General features: G+C 35.7%; 1 protein-coding gene across 15 annotated transcripts in view; it reads left to right on the forward strand.

Moving 5' to 3' along the window:
• The window catches only part of FOXP2 (forkhead box P2), a 557737-nt gene that overhangs the window by 382247 nt on the left and 154702 nt on the right, over positions 1-20788 (forward strand). The window lies entirely within an intron of this gene.

Raw genomic sequence — 20788 nt, forward strand, 5'->3', positions numbered from 1 at the left:
CAGTTCAGTTGATGAAATGTTAAACTTCATGTGCTTATTTCAGAGGCTAATGTTATGATCAAGGCAAATAGACATGCATATAGAGTTCATGGAAGACACAGGGACTGGAGATATAAATCTCTGAGTTTTCAGGATACAGATGGTATTGAGAATCATAAATCTGAGAAAGGGCATCTGATGAATGAGGGAAAAGAGAGATGAGAATCAAAGGGAAAGGAATAAAAGAATACAACCACAGACTTAACAATAAAAGTTGAAAAACATAGAAGACATGCAGAGGAGGCTGAGAGGTAGCAACCAGTGGATAGAGTAATAAAAAAAAAAGGAAAATGGATGAGAACTGGGAAACACTGACATCTGAAAGATGAGCAGAGGAGAAGCTCACATCACTTTTTTGACTACACCATCTTCATAGCTTAGAAGAAGTGAGATTCATGTTGCTATGTCTTACTTTAAACTTTCACAATTCAATTTCCAATGAGGGGTGCCTGGGTGGCTCAGTTGAGTGAGCATCTGACTCTTGATTTTGGCTCAGGTCAGGATCTCAGAGTCCTGGGATGGAGCCTTGCGTCAGACTCCCCACTGTGCAGAGTCTGCTTCTCCCTCTGCCCATCCCCCCTGTGCACACTTTCTCTCTCCCTTTTTCAAATAAATAAATAAATAAATAAATAAATAAATAAATAAATAAATAAAATTTTTAAAAGAGAAAAAAATGTTCTGATGAGACCTGCTAAATGAGATGAGCCAAAATGTTCAGCTCAATGCAATTAAACTGCACTGGTTATTGGTGAAGACACTGGGTTTTCATGGTTTGTCACCAATGTGTTTATTCTGTTTTTATAACTGAATTCATAATGGCCAGTGTCCTTCCATCCAGCTAGTCTCTGTATGGCTATGCCAATTGTTCCGTGTTTAAAGCTTGATAAAGAAAAGCAGAGGAAATGGGCTAGAAGTGGATGGCAAATGAAAATAGGATGATAAGAAAAAGATAGGAACAAATATGTAGTTCAGACTTAACTTTTGCCTCTGTGAAAGCGCTCATTTTGCATATTCATAACTTACAAGGTTGATTTTCTAATTTCAAACTTTTCCCCAAGTTAAGACTTTCCATAGACAAATGTATAATCTTTTGAACCAAATGGATATAAAGATAGAATAAAGGGCACTTTAAAAAATACATACTGACATTTCTCTATGTCTCTTGATACAAACTGGTTGTGTGCTGGTGCAATGAAAAAAGATATGAATCAAAGAAAGAATCCTGCAACAGAAAGCTTTTGCATCAATGAGTATGTGGGGAGGGGGGAAGGAATAAATTCAGTGGAGAACCAAAGACCAGCCAGATCTTTAGAGGAGAATTTATCAGACAACTTGCCTTAGGACATGTACTGAAATGCAGTAGAGGAGAAGTTAAACTTAAGGGGTTGATGGCTAGACAGTTATGCTACAAAATGAAAATTTGTTCTTACTAATGGTACATTAAATTCATAATTCATTAGTAACTTTAAAGAAGAATATTCCACTGTGGCGTTTCCAACTAACTTTTGCTTACATTATTTTCTCATGAAAGTCAACTTTCCTTTTCTGTAAATCTGAGGTTATATTTAGCTGCTAAAATTTTATGTTGCATAATCATTTACTTTGCATATGTTGTATTTTTTATAATTAATCCTATAATTAATTTTCAGGAATACAGCATAAAATACTACTTTCTCTCCCTCCAAAAAAAAAACTTTTAAAAACAAAGAGATATAAATGGTAAACTAGCATAATAAATTACAGTTAAATGCTAATTGTATATTTTTATTAATTTATTGGCTAGAAATTGTATTATAACCTAAGATTTTTTTGTCTTTTTCAATATAATTCATTATTGGCTTTATACTTGTTTAAAGCTATGTCTGGGTGCCTGTTTATGGGTTTTCCAATCTGCATTACTGCAAGACCTTTTCAAAGTGAACAGAAAGGCATAGGCCTTAATATGAGAGAACGTGTTTATGAATGCTCTCATTAACTAAGATGCACTAACAGGCTGTCCCCAACTTACTAATAGGTTTCGTTGCACACAACCATTTCTGAGCCTGTTGTTTGGAAACAGGAATTCCTGTTCCCATAGAAACAATGTTGTATATGATCCCACGCCAACTCTCAAAAGCTTTTTTAACCATAATGTAACTAAAGTAATACTAATAGCCTCTGAATGCTTTTGCTTGAGTCCAGATCTCTGATGCCCTCTGGACCTGACAATAGGGGAGTCGGATAGAAGTGGCTCCATACAACAATTACCTGGAAGCACAAGAAGTTTCTCAAAGCATGAATGAGGAGAACAGGCCAAAGGCTTTCCCAGTGGTTTCTGATAGAATTCTCCACAGAGGGTAGAGTGAGTAAGGTATAGGATTTTGAAGAAGGGATGTCATCCACTGGGAACAAAAGGGAGAGTAGGATAATCTAAAATTATTTAAAAGTCTTAATTTTATTTTTATGTGTACACCTTTAAAGTTGGTGGTATAGTGAAAAAAAATAAAAGAAAAAAACTAGAATGCTTGGAGTCTAAATACTATTTAAAAATTTTGTGACTTTGGTAAATTACTTCTCTAGGCCTAATTCCTTAGCACAGCTTGAAAAAATTTAATGAAACGTTTTCCAAGTCCTTTTTTTTTGTTTTTTTTAGCCTTAAAATGTTTGATTCTGTAATGAGTAGAATATAGTGGAAATGGAACCAATGAATGGTCAGGGGATGTCTTTTCATTTCCCGTGCATTGTGTAATGCACTATGATATCATTATAATGAATAATAATGATAGTAATAGTAATAAACATGACTACAATTACAAAGGTTATCAAAATTTTACCTAGTAGAGCAGTAGTCCTCAGACTTCACTAGTCATCAGAATCACTTAGGGAGCTTTTAAAAAACTGACATTCTCAGAGCCCACCTCAAACCTAATTAAGAATCTTTGGGAGTGGAGCCCAAGAATTTCTCTCTATAAAATAGCCTCTTGTGCGATTCTGATGACCAAATGGGGAGGGAACCATTACCATAGATGTCCTTAGTGAATTGAAATGAGAGTTTAGCATGATCTGCAGTTTTCATAACAAAATTTTTTATGTAAAGGATTTTTCAATATTTTTCTCATTCTTTCTGAAGTCTAATTTAAATATAAATCTGCAGAGCAAATAATTTCTTCTTAAAGGTAAATCACAGCTAAAAAGTCCTAAATTTTAGAATCTGATGTAATAGAGTTTACTTGTTCAAATGTTCATTGGAAATCTTCAGTTTTAAATTACTTTTTCTTGGGATCCCTGGGTGGCGCAGCGGTTTGGTGCCTGCCTTTGGCCCAGGGCGAGATCCTGGAGACCCAGGATCGAATCCCACGTTGGGCTCTTGGTGCATGGAGCCTGCTTTTCCCTCTGCCTGTGTCTCTGCCTCTCTCTCTCTGTGACTATCATAAATAAAAAAAAAAAATTACTTTTTCTTATAGATCATCAACAAAGGGCATATCGCAAATAACAAACGATTTCCTATTTTAAAGCAAAATAAGGCTCAAATTGCTAGTATTTATTTCTAATATGTGAAAATATCTGTGGCATTGTGGCCACACGTGTGTATAAACTTTATCATTTTACCTAACTTTAAAAACATTTCTAGGCAATTCACAGAAAGAACCTCTATTGTATTTTGTATGTCTGTATATATTATTTTTTTTCTTTTTCATACTAGTGTATCTAGAGTCACAAAATAGATTTAAATACCTATTTTGAAGTATAACCCTTTCAGTTTTTATACAAAGGATTATTGCTTCACATGATATTTATAAATTAACTATGCATTAGATAGGAGTCAGTGAAATCTGTGAAATTTAAATGTCTTCATTTTCCTTGTATAAGAAGGAAATTATTTATATGTTTATATATAAATATATTTTTTTCTCAAATAGAAATTGATTGACTATTTTATATATTTTGACTATTTTATATATTTTTCTCAAATAGAAATTGATTGACTATTTTATATGTTTTGACTATTTTATATATTTTTCTCAAATAGAAATTGACTAACTTAGCAAAAAACAACGCATGGCATCGAAGTGTCCTACACATACCATCATATAACTGTAGTTTTCTAAGAGTTGCATATAACAGTACCATCATTTTTACCCAAAGAGTCTATTAAATTTTGAGGCATTGAAAATTTTGGTAGAATATTGTCACTGCATTAGTTACTTGATGTCCTTCTTTAGTAGCCATTAAAAACAAAAGAAACTTAAAATATTTTATTGCTCTTTGTCACTGTTTCCAATCACTGTCACCCTTCCTACTTTGTTCTGTGCTTCCGCTCTACCCACCGTTCGTCCTCCAGACTTATTATCTAAGTCACCTTGGGAGCACCTTTTTTTTTTTTTTTTTTTTTTTTTTTTTATTTCACAGAATGGTGACTGTCCTTTGGATAGGTGTGCCCAAAGTGTCCTTTCCAGTATCCTCTACATTGCATGTCTTATCCCCATGTTTCCGAGGCCCGTGAAACGTGACAAAGCTGAGACCTTTAAAACAGTTCTTAATAAAAGAAGAGCAGGGAGGTGGCACTGCCATAGAGTCTCAAATCGCAAGGGTCTAATTTGGTGTTGGCAGGGTGAGATGTTGACAGGATCCTCTTTTTTCTTTCTTTCTTTCTTTCTTTCTTTCTTTCTTTCTTTCTTTCTTTTTTTTCTTTTCAAAGCTATTTCCATGGATGTGGAATCACAAGGAAGGTCCTGAGTGTGTATTTTGGATTTGTCCTCAAATTTCAGAATGCCTCATTTGTATATACCAGTGTCCCAGCTGTTGCAGACTTTGTAATGAATTAGTATTGGACTCAGAAATTGAGTTTCTGCCAGAGGATGCTGGCAGTGAACATTCTCCTATAACAACAGACGAATGATAGCAGTGGAAATGCCAGGGGACTTCACAATAGCATGTCTCAGGATTCAGTGTAATGGCTTAACTTCAACATAAAGATGATCAGAGCAAGCACAGCTTTATTGCTCCACTCTGGTGAGTGGCCTGTTAGGTGCCAGTTATGTAAATGAAGATAATTACGAGAGAGTGCCAAAATGTGTCCTCCATGAGAAAGTGTGCCGTTCTTAAATAGATCATTCTGCAATCATGAGAAGCCTTTGCGGGGGGCAACAAAATCCCCCTTCTATGAGAGGCTTAATATCTTTTGAGACATTGGGAGAAGAGTGCCATTTTGAGCAAAGGCCGATTGGGATTTCGCCAAGATTGCAAAGCATCTTCCCGGTGTGACCCTCAGAAATAAAGTTTTAATTTCCAGTTTAACTATCCATCTTTCTCAATAAGCACTCTTTCATACGCTTCCTTTCTGAATACAGGCCAAGTGATTAATTTAAAGAGGAGAAACATTACATTGGAAAGCATTTTTCTTAAAAACGTATGGTGCAACAGCTTATTCCTTGGGGCGGAAGCTTTATGTGTTCACAAAACAGAAACCACTTTTGAAAGAAACTTTAGCACACTCACACTGTCTGTCACACGATAAGGTAACTAGGTCCTTATCAATCCTGTGGGGTATTTGCTTTTTAAGGGTTTTGTCTCTCGCCCTACAAAATAACTGCTTCTGAAATACAATGACATTCACTTTTTTTTATAATTCAAAACCTAATCCTCCTTCTTAATTACCAGCCACATGGAGTTCACCCTATGTAGAATTTTTACTTTTTTTTTTTTTTAATGAAGAGTTCTTCCTCACACTATTATCATGTGCCATCCTGCGGATAATTAGTTTTATAGGCAGAACATGACCAATGAAGTTCTGTGAGCTCTGTCATAATGCAACATTCAATGGGAAAAAAAAAAAAAGACTAAAAGCAAAACTATCAGGTGATTGTTGCCTTGTTAGTGATTAAATCGCAAACTCTGAGAGGACTGGACATTGCCTGTCTTGCCCATGTTTACATTGCTGGCATCTAATAAAGAGTAAGGGCTTTAAAAATGTTAGTGAAAATGGACCATGATTCAGCCATTAAAAAGAAAAGAAAAAAGAAAGAAAAGGAAAGAAAGAAAAAAAAAGAAAAGAAAAGAAAAGAAAAGAAAAGAAAAGAGCAAGCAAGCCTGCCACTTAGAACAACATGAGTGGACCTTGAGGAGTAAGTGGAGTAAGACAAAGACAAGCATTTATGATCTCACCATATATGTGGAATTTAAAAAAAAAACTAAAACAACCAAACTCAGAAAAAGATATCAGATTACAGAGGCCAGGGGTGGGAGCATTGGATGAAGGTGATCAAAGGTTCAAACTTTCATTTGGAAAGTTGTGAAATTCTAAGAGTCCTTATCCCAAGGAAAAAAAAAAAAAACACTTTTTTTTTTTTCTATCTATAGGTGGTGATTAATGTTAACTAAACTTACTGTGATAATCATTTTAAAACATGATTCAAGTCATTTTATGTACATTTTAAGCTGACACGGTGCTCTATGTCTATCATATCTCAAAAAACTGGGAAAGAATATCAGCTGACTGAGTGATACCTGCTCGATGGCTCACCCAATCCACTAATTTTAAATGAGATTACAAAAATACCTACATTTAGGTAGAGGTATGTTTTTTTAAAAATATTAGTTTCTAATAAGGGAATAAAGGCAAATTGAGATGAAGTATTTTCGCCAGTTTGTAAAAAAGACTAAAAAGGAATGGTAATGCACAGTATTGTTGAGTATTGTAGAATGGGCAATCTCATGGACTGGTGGGATTGCGACTGGATACAGCCATTCTGGGGGAGCATTATGCTAATGTGTGTCAAAATGCAATATCTGAATATGGCTTGACCCCAAAATTAAGCTTTTGAGAGATAATTGCAAGGCTGAATTACAAGGAAGTTCATTGCAATGTTACTAAAAATTGCAAAAATTGAAGAAGTGCAAATACCTATTGGAAGAGAATTATGAGAAATGAAGAAGAGCTTTTTAAGAATTGAAACTAATGTGTGCTTTGGTGAATTTGAATTTTTCTCATTTATAGCTCAAAACAACTGTATTGTCTTTACCTAAATAAGTTATTCTTTCACATACGGTATTTCTTTAGCTATATATTTGAGTATTAGTAAACATTAAAAATGTTTTAATAAAACTGTAATTTTGTACATAACTGAAACTGGAAGTGTGAAAAATGCTTGCATTTTTATGTAAGCAAATTCTTAAAACGAATTACAACACCCATATGTATAGATACTTTTTCTAGAGCTATGCCTAAAATAATTGAAAATCTCTAACTGAGGAAAACGAAATAAAACTTTTCTGACAATAAGTAGTAATTTTTTGGATGTGACTATTAAAAAATAATGAAAGATAATACACTCTGGAAAAGTCATGTCATGCATAAAAAATTTTAATATAACTTGGTAAAGGGAAAGCAGTCTTATTTATATTGACTTCAGTGTCATGGTAGATCACTAGTGTATGCTCCAGAGTCACCGGTGTATAGGTCTGAAGAGGACCTACCCTGTGCAAGGCATGGTGACTCTTCCTAGAGGGAATGCTAAGTTTCTTCCTTTATTGTAGGAGTTGCAGCCAAACTCTAGGTGTGTTTTACAAGTTTAGAAATGTCTAAAGAAGCATACTTTTCAGTTAAGTATCTTTTGAGTCACTAGGCTCAAGCTACTGGGCTGCACATTCTAAGGGACATTAAGATTCTTTAGAAACATACCTAACCCTTAAGGAGCTTACAGTTCTAGACTCCAAGGGCAAAGGGACATATTCACAAATAGGAGTATAGATGACTTGAGTTTTTTAATAAAAGTGTCACTTGTGCTAATGCATAGACTTGCTCCCTGGGTTTAGATTTGATGTCTATCTTCAAAGGTGAGCCACCCCAGGTTGGGCTGGGTGAGTATCTCTTCAAAAGACTCACACTCAGCGGCGCCTGGGTGGTTCAGTGAGTTGAGTTGGAGTCTTGATTTCGGCTCAGGTCATGGTCTTAGGGTTCTGGGATCCAGCACTATCTCTGGCTCCGTGCTCAGCATGTAGTCTCCTTGAGATTCTCTCTCTTCCTCTCCCTCTGCACCTCCCCCGGTGTGTGCCAAATAAATAAATATTTAAATAAATAAAATCTTAAAAAAAAAAAAAAAGAAAAGAAAGAAAGGCTCACTCTTGACTAGGTGCCTCTGAAGCCCAACAGCCTTTAAGGGGACCCTCTGGCTTCCCCCGGGGGCCAGGGCTTGTGCCTCAACCTCTCCTGAAGCCCCTGGCAGCTTTTTAACCGCCTTGGAGTCCTCTCCCAAGCCATGGACCAAATGGAAACAATAAAGCATTTTGCAGGAGGGTTGGGGTGGGGATTAAATAAATAAGTGGGCCATTGACTAAAGTCTGCCAGAAGAACAGAGTAGGAAGGGAGAAACAATTTTTTCTCCCAACCTTCCCAGTCTTAGATCTCACTGTAGTAAAGGAAATACGCTAAAGAGTGAAAATGAAATAGTAGGAAATAGTCACCTTTAGGAACTTTGTTATCAAGACATTTCCCGAAAACAAAACCTTTCTGGATCCTCCTATCTTCTGCTTCTTAAACTGTTGATTTCTAGCAAGGGACACTATCTTCCGAGTGGCTATTATAATTTTTTTATTTATATGCATATTTTCTAAGAGTCATATTATCGATAATTAAATATAAGAAATTATTTTTAAAATATTTTATTTCTTTATTCATGAGAGACACAGAGAGGCATATAGGCAGAGGGAGAAGCAGGGTCTGTGCAGGGAGCCCTATGCAGGACTCGATTCTGGACTCCAGGATCAGGATCACTCCCTGAGCTGAAAGCAGGTGCTCGACCACTGAGCTATCCAGGTGTCCCAAGAAATGATTTTTAAAACAGAAAAATATTTTAACCTTTTTGATAGAGTTAAATTTTAAAAAACTCAGGGCTTAAGATTTTTAGGGCAAAAAGCCCAGAAGACTCCATAAAAATTACATTGAAGCATAGTTATTGACGTGCTAAGATGATCCTTATTTCCACCATTAATTTACATTTTGTTTTATTCTAAAGAACACTTGCATGTACCTGGTACTTAATTACTATAATATGCCACTTCGTATGCTGAAGGTAATCTAACCTGAACTCTGGGATAGCTGGAACACAAAATGGAAATGCCCTGGTTGTTCTCCAAGGGGAGTTTGTCCAGAATCTCTAAAGTCTAATCTTTGGGAAATTTGCTTCAAACAATATTACACAGTTGGTGCCTCATAAGTCACATGGTGTATAACACAGCCTAAAAACACAAAATCCCAACTATGATTTTACTATAAATGTATTTCTTCTTTGATTCATTCAATCAGTATTTTTTTATTAATTGCAGTGCTTGATCAGTAGTTGGTTGTCAAAGACTAGATTTCTTCTGAGTTTAATGTTTTGCGCTTTAGACTGGTAAATTGTAAACTGCTTGGGAGGATGGAATGTATTGAGAGTTCATCACTGATGGGGATGAGGTTATCCGGAAACCCGGAAGGGTACTGGGATTAGAACTGGGAAATTCTGAGGCCTCTTTGGCAGCTCTGTCATTGTGTTTCTAAGAACACTCTAATTTTAGCTGTAAGGGCTCCCCTTTAGTGGTTCTCAATCTACTGTGTCTGCACCTGAACTAATCAAGGCCTCTCCCCTCTCTAATCGTTTTGCTCTATCTCTTCCTCCTCTGGGACTGGCCTAGTTAGCTTCTGGGTTAAGTAGGCAGAGGCTCTCTGCCTCAAGGCTCTTTCCTTTAGATCTGCTGTAGCATTTCCTCCCCTTGGTGCCAAGCAGGGTCATAATCTTTGCCTCAGGGTTCCTGGCTACTGATCCTCATCCTTGCTGAGAGGAGGGTGAATAGAGAGCCAGAGTTTTGCATTTTTCTCATTTGTGTCTCAATTGCAGGAAGCTAGAATGTGAACTCTAAAAGAAACTTTCCCTCTGCTTTTCTTGGTCTGGCTTTTCCAAAAACTGGTGCATTTACTTTTCCTTTGGAGTGGTCCACCTCCTTCTTTTGCTATGCATTTGTAGCCGCAGGAGCATTCCTTCTCACAGGAAAGCAGCCTGAGCCTCCAAGTCACTGCCTGACTAACCTAGAAAATGTGGCTAAGATGACATCATTTACTCATTAGGACTGAAAAAAGATTTCCACTGATGAATAGAATTTAACTTTAGGGGTGCCTACGTGGCTCAGTCAAGCATACTACTCTTGATTTTTGGCTCATGTCATGGTCTCAGGGTCCTGAGATGGAGCCCCACACTCAGCTCTGAGCCTGCTTAAGATCCACTTTCTCCCTCTACCTCTGCCTGCCCCCCCCCCTCACCACTCTGGCATGTGTCCTCTCTCAAAAAAAAAAAAAAAAAAAAAAAACCTTTAAATGGAAAACTCAGTCTCAAAAAACCCCCATATCTTGGCAACCTATTCTGAAAGACTTTTGTGACTAGGATTTCTAAATTTAGCAAGTAGAAATACAAATCATTTCAAATTTAACTGGGCATCCTCTATTTTATCAGGCAACCTTCTAGATCCATCAGAACGTAGTACAGATTATTCAACGCCTGTTAGCAGATGATATTGTTTTGTGTCTGCTTATGATAGAAGATGATTATTAAAATGTTTTTATCTTTAATATTGGCTTTTTGTTTATAACCAGCATCATGAATCAAATGTTTAATAACTTCAAAGACATTGTCTTTTAAGGATAGTGAATTGCTTTTAGTACGTAAGCTTGTATGAGTAGTTCTCATGAAGAATAAGGAAAAGGAAAAACAACACGAATTGGATCTTGGAATTCCTTGTTCTAGTTGACGTAAGTAGCAATATTGTTAATGACTTAGAACCAATTTTTTCCTCCTTATGCCCAGTTTTGTTTTGTTTTTTTTTTTTTTACTTATGTCTTTTATCAAATAAAAGTCCCTTTCATGATACACTCTTCCTCACCACCCCTTGTGGAAAGGCCATTAGCTTCAAAGTCAGCCAGCCAGTTGTTCAGATCTCTGACACCATTTCAAGGATATGTGAAACAGCTTGAACATATAACCTAACTACCCTGAGCTTCAATTTGCACTTCTGTAATAAAGTACGGTGTTTCAAGAATGAAATGAGATAGTATGTGTGGGGATTTAGAATGATAGCTGGCAGATAATGAGCACTGACCAAGCAGTGCTTGTTTCTCCTTGTTTTCCCTTCTTGCCTTTGCTGAACCCCCATAGCCACTTGTACCTTTTAATGGCAGGAAGCACATTTCTGTGTTGCGGTGTGGTTATATTGAGTGCATTTTTATCTTTCCTACCATATTAAAAGGTCCTTGAGGGCAGGTGAGCCCCTAGCGGTGGTGATGTGGGCCTGGGAGAGGAGAAGGGTGTACCTCACCCATTTATTTGTAAAGTTATAAACCCTTTCAGCCTCAGCAGAAATTAAAATACAACTTCACAAAATATGATACAACATGAAGCTGTTAAGATATTTTTCCTACCCAGTGGGAAATTTTTCTACTGCATAGACTGCAGAGAACGAAATATATTGATAAATATCAAATCCACAGGTACACTTTCAGGAATTACCATATGCCCGGCCTGTTAGTTAAAATGCACATACCTATTTAGCAGTCTTTATAGACCTAAAAACCAGTAGTTGATCTCAACTGACTGGTACTTACACGTAGAAGAACAGATATCCACTGGAGGAATTACATAATTTCAAAAGTCTTCGCTTGAAATAATATTACTTTATACTTCAGGTTTTAGAATACCTTTCAAATGCCTCATCCCATCTGATTTCACAAATCACCTATAGGCAAAGGTAAATATTATTAAACTGCATCTAATAGACGAGAAAGTTAGTGCTCAGGGTGATTAGGTAGTCCAAGTTCATTAACTAATAAAAGGCAAAAAGACTGTCTGCTGAAATCTAGTCAATACCATTATATCATATTTGCTCTCTTAGTTCCAAAGAGAAGCTTTTGAATAGTCAGCTGTGCCAGTAGTATCCGTCAGGGATATATTTTATTTTGCTGTCTTTTAAAAACTAAAGACAACCAGTCCTTAGGATGCACAATAACATAGCACATATTGTAAGTGACTCTTCAGCTTGTGCTTGATATAATTGGAGGTGCCAGGCCCCTTGGCCAGGTTAAAAGTATAAAAAGACTCTGAGTAGGGATGATCCCAAATTAGAGCAGTGGAAAAATCAGGAGTTCTTTATTTAGTTATGGAGGCAACATTTCAGAAGACCTCCATAGGTCCGTGTGTCATCAGTATCTGTGGAAGTACATTTCCTACTCTAACAACATTTTAAATGCCAGGTTTTACCCTACTAGCTGCACTGCTCAGAACAATGAGAGGAAAAGCTTTCTCAGTTTTGTTTCCTCAGCAATTCCCATCTTTCTCTCGTTCTCAGATAACTGCACTTTCTCAGTGTCTGAATTAATTGAGACTATTCAGTGTGAACTCTCCTCTTCCTGCCTCTGCCTGGCAAAGTCACCTCTCTTCCCTTCTCTTCAACTTGTCTCGGAGGAAGATGTGTTTCCACTTCCCACAAGGCTGTCACCTGTTCCTGCTCCTTGATTTAGCCCCTTGACACCCCCTCCAGGGACTTTCTCAGTTCTCTTAACTTCTTACAGCTTCTCTGCTCCCTCTTAGCTGATTAGCAAACTGTCTTTAAAACCAACAACAGAAACAGGCAACCTTTTCAAGCTATAGTTGACTTTGATTTTGGTCTTCGCAGAACTTATCAAAAGAATTGTTTGCCCCCATGGCCATATTTTTTCCCTTATAATTCCCTGCAGCCTAATTTCTACTTCAGTGATCTATGGGAACTGCTGTCTGGTAGGTCACATGCAGATTATCAAATCCACAAGAACTTTCATTAATCCTTAACCTCCTTGAGTTTTGGGGGAGGGGGGGTTGAGAACACATCCATTTTCTCCCTTCACAATTCCTTTTTTTTTTTTTTTTGCTATTTTCTATTTTTCCCAGCTTTACTGAGATATAATTAACATCATAATTCTTTTATTTAAATATATAAAACTTTCATGAGATAGGATTTGTATATCATAACATTTATTCTTTTAAATGATATGTTTCAGTGGATTTTAGTGTATTCACAAGGTTGTACAACCATTACCACTATCTGATTCCCACATATTTTCACCCCCCCCAAAGGAAACCCCATACTCATTAGCAGTCACTGAGTTTTGTCTCCTCCCTCTAGCCCCTGGCAATCATCACTAATCAATTTTGTCTCTATGCTTTTGCCTATTCTGAGCATTTCATATAAATGAGTCATACAATATGTGGTCTTTATGACTAACTTCTTTGGCTTAACATGTTTTCAGGGTTCATCCATGTTACAGAATGTATCAATACTTCATTCCGTTTTGAGGCCGAGTGATATTCCATTATATAAATGGACCATATTTGTGTATCCATTCATCAGTTGATGGATATGTGGGTTGTTTCCACCTTCTGGTTAGTAAGACTAAAGCTGCTATGCACATTCATGTTCAACTGTTTGTGTGGACATATGTCTTCATTTCTCTTGGGTATATGCCCAGGAGTGGAATTGCTGAGTCACATGGTTATTTTATGTTCAACAATTTCCAGAAGTCTTTCGACCTCTCTTGCTGTGCACTGCTAACCATTCATTGTCTTCCTTTTTTTACTATCTCACCTCTAAACAAAATGTGGATGTTCCCTAAGTTTGGGTCTTCCCCTCTCTTTATTCTTTACCAGCATCTAATACTTTCCCTTTGTTCTACATGCTGTCTAATCTCTTACTTTGGGGAAGCTGTTTTCAACCTGGTCCCTCCGAACCTAGAGTTCTGCATTATTGGTATATACTAAGGAAATCTTCCGTTATCCTGCCAGCAGGTAAGCAGCATTGTTTCTCTCCAAAGCCTATGTTTTCTAATCTCCGTTACCCTCTTCAAGAAATGCGATAGCTATTCTCCCAGTTAGTTAACCTTGACTTAAAATTTTGAAGTCATCATTTACTTGTTCCTAGAAGCCCTTACTCCATGCCCGGTTACTAAGTCCTGCAGTTCCACTTTGACAGTACCTCTTGTGATTCTCATTTTTATTTAAAGTAGTTCTTGTGATCTCATATTTGGACAGTTGCACGTACCTTTTAACTGTTACTTTCTGCCTCATGTCTTTACCTTTCCTTACTCTCTCCATTATTTCTCATTTGTGCTTCACAATAGGACCTCAGTATTGTCATGGGGTCAGGCTTATCTTATCATTTGCAAATTTAGCAACATTTGCCTTTACCTCCTAAATAATATGAAGAATTTTTGCCATTGATTGTTTTAGTTATGTTCATTAATTCACTTCAGCCAGACCTCCCATGATGTGTAACTAGCTTCTAAGCTAAGCAGATGCTTTATCTGAGGTTAGTTATTTTCTTTTCACTGTATACGATCCCATCACTGTATATGATCCCACATATTCTTTGCCTCTACATGGTGTGACTGTGTCCTGTCATGTTTACAAAATGAACTATTTGTTGTATAAGTTCATCACTATTTTGTGTCCCTATAAACATTTATCTGAGCTTCCCAACTGAAAATAATTTCTTCAACTTATGAACTCCTGAAATATTTTACAAACATTTTTTTATGACCCTTTGACTTTAAACCAAATGTTTCTTATTAGACACAAAGCTCTTTGAAGGTAAAAGCAATGTCATATCACCCACTTCCTTCCTTCACAATTGCTCAATGCTTAGTTCTCTGCGTGGTACATGGAACATACTTCCAAAAAAATTTTAATGACAAGTAATTTTTTTATGTATTTTATTCTTACGAATACTTTCCTAAATTCTTCTTTGCAATTTTATTATTAAATTGAGGAGGAAATCCAGAACACCAGATTCAAACAATAGTTTACTTTCAGATATTATACTATAATTTAATAGCCTGTATTTTCAGTTAGTATCCAGTATGCCAGTTGACATTATAACAGCAGTAATAAAAGTGTTCAGTCCATATCCAAACTAAAGATGGTGTTGGCTTCATAATGAAGGGAAAAAAAGCAACCGTAGGTATGTGAGAAATAAAAAGTAAATCCAAAGTATGTTTGGAAAAATAATAAAATATTTTATAGCAGAAAGAGAAATAACTGAGAATGCACATAAACGATTGTAGTTCCTGGGCTATGTACCATAATAAATAAATATTATAAAAATCTTAATTTTAATAAAATTAGTTCCAATTCCTCTTAACCTTTCATACTTGGGACTTTTGAAGTTGGACAGAATTCCTTAATATGTGAACAGGAATTGTACTTAGTATTGCTATAGGTTATATTAATGTTCCTTTTGGGTTCCATTAGCAATTCATTATTATTAGCAACAGAATAATAAGGAAAATATGAAATATGAATACCAAGCTACTTAATGTTATTTACTGTAGCCTGTGGAATGCCAGGCCCAAGGAAGAGAATGTGTTCATCCCAATGAACTGCGTATATGATTCTAGACCTGAAAAAACAAAGCCTGTCTTAGCCATTAGTTACTGGTAATTCACAGGCTTATTTTACAGAAGGGTTTCTGAACTTAGGTGGGAATTCAGAGCCATACTGGAAGATACTGAATATTGGGTTTGGATCTGAACCTTGAGGACTTTGTTAGAACTTCTGAGGATGACCTAAGAATCCATTCCATCACATATTTAATTGCTCAATTGTCTCTCCTTTGGATCTACATCATGAATGCTGAGCCAAAACAGCCTGACATTTGATTGGTGAACAGGATGCTTTATTCTTAATTACTCACTCTTATTATAGTACCACGAAATAAAAGATCTTAGCTTCTCAATTTGACTCCCATAGTAGTACATGCTATGAACACAATATATCCACACATTTATTCTTTAACTTTATGTAAGATATACTGTAAAACAAAAATAACAATTATTTTTTTAAAAAAAATTTTTGTAATTAGCTTTTTCCCCAACAAACTTAGTCTAATTATGGATCAACCATGATAAAATGAAAGGTCAATAGCTACAGATGCATAATTTCACTCTGATAGATTGCTGTTTGAAAATAGGACATGACAATTAGATGATTAATTTTCTTCTATTAGATAGCATTATGAGACTTCAGATTACATTTATCAGTATATTCTCTTTAGTGGGAACATAATACAAGGAAAGGCCAAACAGAATAGGAATTCACATCCTTTATGGAAGGAACTGAATATGCTTTTTATCAACTACACTTGTGAAAATAATTAGACAATGATATTCTGTTTGAAAACTTATTTTACGTTCAGTGTTCAAAGTAACATGGTAAAGACATCATATGTTAAAGGTTAAAACATGTGAGTATGAGGAGCAAAATTTTGAATGTCCTGTTGGTATTTTTTTTTTTTTTTTGGTTCTGGTTATCTGCAAAGTATACACCCCTTGTCAGTATAACTAGGGAGTGCCTGTGTAAACATTCTTGTTTTGCCTGTTCCACATAATCGTTTCTTGTATCATATTTCTTCTGACCTCGCTATCTGAAACCAATTACAGGAGATCCATTTGGGCTGCATCTATTTTCATAAGAAGCCTAGGCAGCAGTGTTTTTCTCAGAGATGAATATCAACATCAAATATGCTTCTGAGTGCTTTGTTATTTATGTTTCAGAGAGATTTTGTAGCCTTCAGCTCTCAAGAATGTGTCATGCTGTGCTGTTTATACATTGAAGATATTAATGGGTGTAGATGTCATTTTTCATTTTAATGTCTCAAATGCAACAGGCTGATAGGTTAAGCATTCCTATTTTTATGGGGAGAGATATGAGTGATGTCTGTTTTCTCCCAAAATATACATATATTTACTTTGAAAAAAAAAAGTTATTTATAAACCTTAGAATACTCAACATTTTTGGTTTCACTGGGTGTTTCTAAGCTATTCTCAAACAATTTTACTCCTGGTGAAAGTTTTCGGTGTTCTTCAAGAAGAAAAAACTATTAATCTGACAGGTTACAAAGCTTTTCTTACTCTTAATTCTCATCATGACCTACTCACTAGAGTTATTTTCTGTATATGAGATTCATAGTTAGCATAAAGTTATTACTATTTGTGGAAGGGTGATAGGCTTCAACTTTGTTTTTCTTTCAGAATTTTAATTTATGTGAAATTAAACAGTAGCTTTTAGGAATGGTATTTTCAATAAATATCTTTTACGTTTTTATTTAAATTCCAGTTGGTTAACATAAGACATAGCACACTTTTTTAGAGAAAGATGCACCGGATTCTGAAAAAACTTACGCATTCCCACACCTCTGCCTTACAAAAAGTATATCTTTAATCTATTGTAAAGATTTTCTTTTCATTTTTCCAAGATATTTTAATCTGATTCCAATTTTTTAAATGTCCTACCTTAATTTTCTTTAGCTTTACTAAAATTAGATAACTTCATTAAGTAAAGTGCACTGTTAATGCAAAACAAATGTGTTTTTGGAAACTAGATATGGTTTGGCTGCCTTAGAAACCTCTTTCTTGTTGTTCACTAGAATCACAGTCATTATTAAAGGAGATTTTGTAAACATCTTTTGCCTTTTGTTTTACGGATTGTTTTTTTTTTGGGGGGGGGTGCAGAGGTTGTTTGGATGGTTGTTGTTTTTGCAGTGGGTGATCCTATAAATACCTAAACAGCTCATAGAACTTAATGAATGTCCCAGGAATCCATCTTTTCTGTTTACCCATTGAAGTGGACAAGTGATTTTCAAATTAATATTTTATATAATTTGACACCTAACACCTTATATTGATGAAAGTATTTTATCTCATAATTTTTTGCCTTTTGTGTAGCTACAATAATAAATTACAAAGATGAACAAAATGTCTCCGAGCAATTGTTTATTGAAATTCAGCTCTAAAATGATATCCAGAATACTGGGAATAAAAATGTCATGCGATGCCTGCAGTGAGAATGCGAACTGCCAAAGAATCCTGCTCATGAGTTTTAAATCATCCTGATCTCTTGGAGTTGTTTTTTGTTCTCCCACCTTTTATATTTACCATAGCGATCTCTACGGCTACGAAAAGAATGTTGAGAAAGGCAAGTGGTTCTTTTTCATGAGGATTTGTGTTGAAAGATGATCCTGGACTATTTTAAAGATAATTCTAAATGTGCATGGAAACCAAGGTACTTTAAAAGTTTAGCTGGCTATCAGTGGTATTCCATTATGATTATTACTCCTTTAAAAACAGTGTACGTGAGGTGCCTGGTGGCTCAGTCAGTTGAGCATCTGCCTTTGGCTTAGGTCATGATCCCAGGGTCCTGGACTCAAGTCCCACTGTCCATCCACTGGGGCTCCCTGCCCAGCAGGAAGTCTGCTTCACCCTCTTCTTCCCTCTGCCTCCTACCCCTGCTCATGCTCTGTCTCTCTCTCCCTCTCTCAAATAAATGAAATCTTTAAAAAAAAATAGAAAATAAATAAAAAGAGTGTATGTATATACTTTTGTTCAGTGAAATTTTCGTGAGCTGTACTTCTAAGAGATCTAATTTTCCAGTATCTTTCTCTAACCACTGGGTATTCCATATTCCATTGGGTTACTTGTTTGGGTTGAGATGAATAAACATCATGCCGTGTGACAAAGCGACTAGGGCCCCAGGCTTGGGAGACAAGAGTCTGAATTTTTGACCAAACTACGTTACTGCCTTGTGACTTTAATCAAATTATTGTTGTATTGATTCTTTAGTCATTCGCCTACAAAATACGGAAGGCTAAACAATTGGTAAGGTTTATGTCCAGCTCTAGAATTCTTCAATTGATTTGTAATAACTGGTCAAGTGATCAGAGTGTTACAGAAGCATAGAGTTCCATCAGGTATTGGTAGAGTATGTGGTGAAACGCAAGTCAAGGATGGCAGGAACACTTAGCTATAAAAATGAATATATATTCAGTGGTAATTATTCCATACAAACACTGACAAATTCAGACATCAAAAAATTATAGTGTAGCTTTTCTTCTAGGTTTTGATAGATGAATATTCTCTCTCTACAGGAGAAAATAATTCATTATGGTACCATATGTTCTCCATTAGTAGAGTTTTACCCATTGCCATCTAAGGGTTTCTTGATGGAACTGAGACAGTATGGCACACTGGAATACACTTTGGCCTTCTGGAAGCAGGAGACCTTGAACAAAACACTGGATTACTCTAGGCCTCATTTTTCTCATTTGCTAAACTGAGAGCATCAGAGTAGGTGATTTCTAAGGTTGCTTTTAGTTCCAGCCATTCATGACTTCAAGAATTAGAACTGTGTTCATTAGAATCCTTTAAGAATAATAAACGATTGCAGAATTAAATGTAAACTAAGACTGCAGGTATACAAAATAAACTAATGAACTCAAAGGGAAAAAACAATTTAATGAAAAAATTAGGCAGAATTTGTGTCGATTTTGGCATCGAAGGCTAAAATCGTTGGTGGATTTTTTTTTTTTTTTTGAATTTCACATAGACATAACCTAAGTCACACTATCACAATTTCCACTTGAAAAATATCATTTGGAGTTATTTTATACGTTGCAATTAAAAAAGGAAAGCTGTATTATTTGGAATAGTAAGTGAAATATTTTGAACTAAGTTTTGTGATGATAAAGTATCCGTGGAATTTTTTATTTGGTCTCTCTCTCTCTTTTTTTTTTTTTTCAAAGCGAACTTTAATAAAATTGCCTGAGTTCACTGGAATGTGACATCCTGAGAAACATTTAGGTTATGATTACTTGAAAAATTGAAAAAACAAAAGATTGCTGAATGAGTGTGTCTCCAAATGTAAAAAGTGTGCTTTACAAACTATGCCAGATCCTGCTCCGGGAAGACAAATCAGTGTTGTTAGGGGATGGTGCTAGTGCCTTCAGTTTGTTTACTTTGGTTTCTATGTCTGCCTGCCTTCTCAGAAAACTTGCTTGGAGCCAGACTGTAGCAGCCCTCTCTCTGTCTTTTCATAATTGATCAGGGGATGACTGCCTTCCCTGAGGGTTAAGACGTGGCAACTTTTTCTGTTTGCTCAGCATCTCAATGCAGTAGTTCAAACATTGTTCACACCAGCTGGCAGTGTAATGCCATATGCACATCTTGTCAAAGCAACTGTTGTCATGGATACTAGAAACTCTCTTAAAAACCAGATCATTGATTCCAATCAAAATTGTACTTTTTATCAGCTTAGAATCTCAATTATTATAGTAGAATATTGATCTAAGATATTTCTCTCATCATGAAAAATTTACCTCATATTCTAAAAACACTGAATAACAGAGTAGGGCAATGATTTATTTTAGTTGTATGTGTTGAAAAATTTCATCATTAGTGTTCATCGAACTCAGTTATTGAGAGGAAAAATGAGTTTGCAAAGTAGAGGCTCTTAAAAAAGTTCTTTTTTTCCTATTTACACTGCTACCTTTAAAACATCTCAATATGTATTTTTATGGCACTGATTTTTCTATAAGTTTATATAATACACTCACCAAACTGTGCCTCCTTCTGTAAAAGAAATGCTTACATTCATTTCTTATGTTAAGTTTTATTTTCCTGAATGGGGAAAAAAAACCATAAAAATAAATGAAAACATCTTCTATTTTGATTGGTATTTTGTCACTCATAGAAACAAACCTGATTGGTTGAGTGGTAATTTCTTTGTTCTCTGATTTTGCTAAGAATGCAAATGAAAACCACTCAATTTTATTTGGCATTAAAACTGCACTTTATTTTGTCAAAGGAGAGGTTTCCCCTTGAATTGTAAGTACAAAAAAAGTGTTTTTAATCTTTAGTGAAAATCCTTATTAATTCACTTTCAAGATA

The sequence above is a fragment of the Vulpes lagopus genome, chromosome 13, assembly GCF_018345385.1.
Source record: "Vulpes lagopus strain Blue_001 chromosome 13, ASM1834538v1, whole genome shotgun sequence".
In the NCBI taxonomy this organism is placed as follows: Eukaryota; Metazoa; Chordata; class Mammalia; order Carnivora; family Canidae; genus Vulpes; species Vulpes lagopus.